Source organism: Hibiscus syriacus, unplaced genomic scaffold, assembly GCF_006381635.1.
Source record: "Hibiscus syriacus cultivar Baekdansim isolate YM2019G1 unplaced genomic scaffold, ASM638163v2 tig00111356_pilon, whole genome shotgun sequence".
NCBI classification, from domain to species: Eukaryota; Viridiplantae; Streptophyta; class Magnoliopsida; order Malvales; family Malvaceae; genus Hibiscus; species Hibiscus syriacus.
The window spans coordinates 417717-424370 of NW_024063068.1; the positions used below are offsets into that span (position 1 = coordinate 417717).

A 6654-nucleotide genomic window follows, 5' to 3' on the forward strand; every position below is an offset into this window, starting at 1 on the left:
GGTTCTTCGGGGACCTATATGATTGTAGTTTTTAAAACTTTTTCTAACAAAGTTGGATTTTGAATTTTCTCCATTTTCAAAACGTTTTGTTCTAACTTTATCAAAGAAGCTTTAAGATCATCAATTTTCTTTTGATGATCATCATTGACCTTTAAAAGTAAATTTTACAAATCCGAATTTTTCTTTTCAAACTCTTCTAGTTTGATTTGCAAATCTTTGATTTTACTTTCAAAATCATTGTTCGTCTTGGATATGAGTTTATTTTCATTTTTTAATTTGAGAATCATTTTTATATTTTAAAAACAATTTCTCATAATCCGAAGTCAACCCATTATATTCCTCTAATAACTCATCATAAGATAAATCATCTAATTCAAATGAGTTAGAGGTTACCTTAGAATCTTCCCTGAATGCCATCAAGAACAAGTTTGCTACTTCTTGTTCCTCTTCATTGAAACCTTTTTCATCGCTCCATGTAGCCACATAAGCCTTGTGCTTATTCTTTGATTGACCCTTTCTCTTCAATTATGGGCAATCATATTTGACATGCCCCGGCTTTTTGCATTCATAGCAAATGATAGGGTATTTCTCTTTTGGTTCATTTTTGAGGCCTTCATTTCGTTTGAATTTTCTTCCTCGGTAAGGCCTCATTTTTCTGAACCGTTTGGCAAACAATGTCATTTCCTCTTCATCGTCATCTTTATCTGAATCACTCTCATCTTTTTTGGATTTGAAAGCAACTCCAATGTTTTTATTCTTCTCCTTCTCCTTTGGTGTCTCTTTAATCTTACGAGGTCCACCTCATCTTCAAGCATCATTTCATGAGTGATGAGGAACCGATTAGCTCTTCAAGAGTTAAGGACTTTAGGTTCTTATCCTCGATGATTGTCGTCTTCTTGGATTGCCACGATTTTGGAAGTGAGTAAACTAACTTCCTCATAAGCTTTTCGTTTTGAATGATCTCTCCATATGATTTGAGACAATTTACAATCGTTGAGAATCTATATGTCATAGCTTTGATATCTTCATTTGGTTTCATCCTGAAATTTTTATAGCTATATGTTAGACTAATTTTAGATTCTTTTACCTCGTCGGTGCCTTCATGAGTGACTTGTAGTTTATCCTATATTTCTTTGGCGGTTGTACAAGATGAAACTCTTCCATATTCATGGTCCAAGAGCACAAAATATAATATGGGTGGCTTTGGAGTTGAGCTGGAGCATTCTTGTCTCTCTTTCACTCCACAATCTTGGATGAGTGAGAGGCTTGATATATCCGTCTTCTACAATATTCCATTCTCCCATGTCACTTTCTTGAATGAAATACATCATCCTATTCTTCCAATAGGCATAGTTAGCTCCATTGAAAAAATGAGGCTTGTTGATAGGCATCGAATCGAGACCGGAGTCGATTTTTGAAGTAGAGGCCATTAATGACTTGATAATCGATGTAACTCTTCCCGAATCGACTCAAGAGTCGATTAAACCTTCAAATGAGTGAGGTTCTGATACTAATTGTTGAGTTAATCGATCGATGGAATTGGCCAAGAGGGGGGTGAATTGGTAATAAAAATTTTGTGGAAGCTTTTGCAGAAAATTGAAAAGATTTGCACAGCGATTTAGAGTGGTTCGACTTTCTCAACCAAGTCTACGTCCACTACCTTAGCTACAACAGTAAGGATTTTCCAACAAATTCACTAATTTGTTCTTTTTTAGGCCAAAGAGATAACCTTACAACTCTCTCAAGAATATACCTCAATTCTTGAGAACACTCTTTCTCAAAGAGAAGATTACAAATTTGCAAACTTACAAGGAAATCCTCACAAGGTAGATTGTTTACACAATTCTAGAACAAAGAAAGAACACTAAAAATGAATACAATTGATACAACTAGTGTTCTTGAAAGCAAAATGAATATTGAATTGAAAAATAGGCTTGAAATGCTCAAACTTGAGGTTTGATGCTTTCTCTCTTGATTCTTGTTTCTTGTCTTTCTTGTTTTTGATCAATGGCTTCTAAGCTTGTTTAAATACTCCTTCAAATGATTCTGAACGTTGGGGATGATTAGTGGAGTCAATAGATGTTTAAGTATGAAAACAATTAATTAATCAGTTGGAGCGTCAGTGCATCGATGCATACCCAAGGTGCATCGGTGCATAAAGTGTAAATTCAAATATTTTGACCGTTGGACCCTTAGTGTATCGGTGCACTAAGAGTGCATCGATGCATGAAATGCATTCGATGTTTCAAAATAGCCAGAGTACATCGATGCATGGCTGGTGCATCGATGCATTAAATGCATTCGATGTTTTCATAAAACTCTGAGTGGCTCGATACTTAGTATGTGCATCGATGCATGAAATGCATTCGATGTTCAATTTATTTCATGGTGCATGCATGCATCGGTGCATCGATGCATGGATTGGTGCATCGGTGCATCACTTTGAAAAATTGATTTTAGGCTTGATTTTGGTTCAAATACTTTGTCAAAATGTTTCAAAAATATATTAAGTATAAAACACAATTTTACACATTTAGTAAGGTTTGAATTTGATCTTGAAAAGACTTGGAGTAATTTATTTGATATTCGAATAATTAAGTCGAATATACTTATAAAATCATTTGTAAAATCTTAAAATTCATGTAACTTAATTTGTTATATTGAAACATCAAAATGTTTTCAACTTCAAGCTACCGGATTTGCCCAACAAACTCTTTCTTAATAGCTTGCACCCCTTTCCACGGCCTTAACGTGCCGTAACGACTCTAAAACACTCTAGGCGGGTCTGTCGCCTAGTACTTAGGGAACCTCTTGCATCTCAAAGACTCATTCCTAGCTAGCTTTGGAGGTAACGACTCAATCCAAGGAAATATCTCTCGTACTGGAACGCTGAACGGTTTCCCTGAACCAACTGAGAGAATTGCATCCTCAAACGATCTATGTGCACCTCGCCAACATACTTGCCTCTAAATTTCTCTATGAGTTGATCCCATGTAGGCACCCTCGGATGTAGAGTTATCTTTACAATCTTTACAAGTCGATAGCATCACCCTTGAACAAAACAGTGACGCACTCTAACTCACCCTCCGGCATAAGTGCAGTTGCCTCATAGTAATCTTGGTCTCCCTCAACCACTGATCGATCGAAATCGATTAATCTACGCCTGAACCGTAGGTCGCCTTTACGACTTCTGTGCTTAATGAGACCCCATGGTCCTCTACCTATGCAAGAACTCTTTAATAACATTATCAAGATAAGAGACTCGACTCTACATTATATCCTCGAGACCACGCTTGGAACAATAAACCATTACAAATTAATAACACAACATAATATATATGAATTTATCTTATAAAATTCAAAAATAATTTTGATATAAATATTATTTTATTTTTTTTAATTTGGTTTGATTTAGAATAAATGTCTCTAAAAAATATATGATCTATAACTAGCATAGCAACAATAAAAATACATTATCAATAGGGTCATTAAAATAGTAAACAATTTGATATTGCTTAAGTAAGATCTTAAGTTTAGTATTTGTATGTAGAAACACTGCAAGAAAACTCAGCCACCAAAATCAATGGACGATACGACTCAGTCCAGATTAATAAGGTCTCAAATTTGAGTCTTTGTGTATGTAGAAAATCTATGCAAGAAGACTCGTCACCAAAACCAGTTGAACGGCGCGACTCAATTCAGATTAATCAAAACAAAACCTTACAACCAGAAGAAAAAAAAACAATCCAAATGCATTAAACAAAGCCCCAAAGGTTGTGACTGCCAAAATCTCAAAACACAGCAAATTTAAATCACAACACACGGATCTTGAAATGTAAAATATCCACGGAACCCAAACAACTAGATATAAAATGAAGCCATGAACATGGAGGAATGATGCAGCTCTAGTCCCACCCACTCGCAACGACCGATCCGTAACCATATGGAGGAGCAGCCAGCATTTAGGTTCATGTCACTGGCAAACAAATGATCGTCAACACCGCTGCCAGGAAAGTTGGAGCATTGACACTAACAGCAGCATAATGACCATCAATGGCAGGAACACCATATGTATCATTGTAAGTGCTTGAAGATGCAATGTCTTTTCGTAAGTCATAACCACCATAATCACTCCACGGTGTCTAACCCAACCGCCACCAACACTAGTGGAGTAATTCTCAGCATGCCGGATTAGCCAAGTCGGGACTTCCTGGCCGGATTCCTTCATTACTTCGGCCAATGGCTTTGCAATATGCAAGTTCCTGTCACTGAAGAAAGCATAGCCAGACCACATTTTCCGGCACGGCCTGTTCGACCTATCCGGTGCACATAATCATGTATGTTTCTCGGCATGTCAAAGTTAATAACGTGAGCAACATGAGGGATATCAAGTCCTCGTGAAGCAACATCTGTGGCAACTAGTAGGAGTAGCAACACTTTTAAAGGATCTCAGAGCTTGCTCTCTTTCCTACAAATTTACAAAGTAAACAGATACAGACTCAAATTACTTTTCCCATAATTGATTCTTCTGCCTCAAAAACAGACTCTAGCAACACCAAGAACATTACTTTTTTCTAATCGAGATGACTGTTAACTCCAGGAATAACATATGTTTAAGCTTTTTAAGATGGCAATATCAAGACTAATAAAGTGGAAAATATGGTATCAAGCTAACCGACCATCTGCACTTTGCCACCATGCTTGCAATTGCTGAAAACCCATTCCTTGACAACCAGCGTTCCAACTCATCTGCACCTCTCTTCGTCTCTACGAAACTAGAGTTAAAGCATGCTGCAAAACATCAAATAGTATCTCTTTATCAACATGTTATAGAATCCAGTGATGTCATAGCTCTAAGCCTGAATAAGGATATCCATTGGGACCCCAACGATGATAAAGACATGCAACTTTATATAACATATTGATGTAGTTCAGTTTCCCGCAAATTGTAGCCGCGGCTAGAAACACTACACTGCAAAATAAAACACCAATTAAATTGGACAATGTCAATTGTACCTTACTATGAGGAGTTCCATTGGACCTTTGAGCACGGAGAAGATTCAAAAGATGGTTTCTTTTGTCCATCTCTTGAACCAGTTCCACTCTTTGGATAATCAAATCAGTGCTTGAACCAACCCTTCCAACAGCCACAAATACATAGTCCGAAAGGAAATCCGAAGCAAATCTCTGCATAATAAAATTATGAAGTTTAAAGGAAACCAAAAAGAACATTGAAATGCAGTTTGCTTGAACATAAAAACATACGAGTTAGGCTAAAGCAGGCCATAGATGCATTTATCAACATGTCAATGCAGGTATTATCAAATTTCTGAAGATTTTCACATATCTCCATTCCGACATCAAGATATGCATCAAACATGGATATTCCGAGATTATCATGTATCATATATTCGATATTTTTCAAGATTTCAATGTACTAGGTCATCTCCACGCTCACATCTAGATATGAGCTAACAAAATGATAATGCAAAATGAAGCATTGGATTGGAACCTGAATCTCATCTGAAATGTGGCACTGAAAAGCATTGTCTGCCTTGTACCAGGTGGAGGCATGTCCATTTGCTCAACAATCCTGCGAATCTGAGGCTCAAACCCATATCCAACATTCGATCAGCCTCATCCAGAACCAAATGTTTTATCATTTGAAGTGAAACTTTTGCCCTCTCAATCATATCCGCCAACCGTCCGGAGTAGCAACTAAGATCAACACCTCTTTCTAAGCGGCGCAACTGAAACAAATTATACACAAGCACACACACATATCAAACTATAGCATTAAATTGCAATTGTAATTTTCAAGGTATCAAGAAAGGGTCACTGGTGATAAATAGAAGTGCCTCCATAAGCACAACGATTTGAACCGAGTCATATAAGCAAACTTCTTAGCTTCTCCGTATATCTAATAATCACCATTAACAACCCAAATAAAACAATAATAGAATAATATAATATTCCACCAACTCCAAGAGAGCAAGAGCAAGAGCAAAAAGCAAGACTCCCTGACAAGACAACTCCCTGGTAGGAGCCAAAATAAGGCAAGAGGGCACGCCACCACACTTCCACCACCACCACGGCGAGTTACTAACAATGAGTCCTTTAAAACCCCAGAAATGATGGGAAAAGAAGGCGGCCGTTTTGCCCGACCCGGTTTGAGCGCAAGCCATCAAATCCCGACCGGCAACCGCTATGGGAATAGCGTGGCGTTGGATTGGAGTTGGCTTAATATAGTTGCACCTCCTTATGTTTTGATTTAAACCATCCCCCAAATCGATCTCAGAAAAGGTCTTCCGGCGGCGGTATGTTGTCGCCGCTTGCTTGTACCGGAATGTCATCATAAGCTTCGAGATTGTTGGTTACATTTGCTTCTTCTAATGTGTCATCAACAGCTTCCAGCTCGTCGAACTTTTCATCTTCCCAGCTTGGGTTGCAGCGAGCGGTGAACCAGGGTCCACGGCCTCGCCTCGCCCTCGGTGATTGAGCAGGTTGTGGTGAGAAAGCGTGAGCGAGTTAACTCAGGGCACCTGTATCAGGAAAGGCAGCATTGCCATTTTGAGGTGATCTCATGTGTGGAAGTAGGCACTGGGGTCTAGATGGGCGAGGTTTCCTAGTTGACTCAGAAACATACCAGTCCGA

The 6654-nt window shown here is 38.2% G+C and overlaps 1 pseudogene; it reads right to left on the minus strand.

Annotated features, from left to right (window-relative positions):
- Nucleotides 1–3030: 3030 nt before the first annotated feature.
- On the minus strand, nt 3031–6654 carry LOC120159286 (annotated as a pseudogene).